We start from the raw sequence: 207 nt of genomic DNA on the forward strand, positions 1-207 counted from the left end.
TAGCTGGCACGGCTAGCTTAATTGAAGGCTATGGCCACGCCAATATATTATTGCCAAAAGGTATACATCTTGAGATTGAAGATGCTTTGTACTCACCTAGCTGAAACAGAAGTCTATTGAGCTTTAAAGACATAAGACTGAATGGTTTCCACATCGAAACAATGGGTGAAGGAAGTAAAGAATTCCTACAGATTTATAAAATCACCC

The sequence above is a fragment of the Brassica oleracea genome, chromosome C1, assembly GCF_000695525.1.
Source record: "Brassica oleracea var. oleracea cultivar TO1000 chromosome C1, BOL, whole genome shotgun sequence".
In the NCBI taxonomy this organism is placed as follows: domain Eukaryota; kingdom Viridiplantae; phylum Streptophyta; class Magnoliopsida; order Brassicales; family Brassicaceae; genus Brassica; species Brassica oleracea.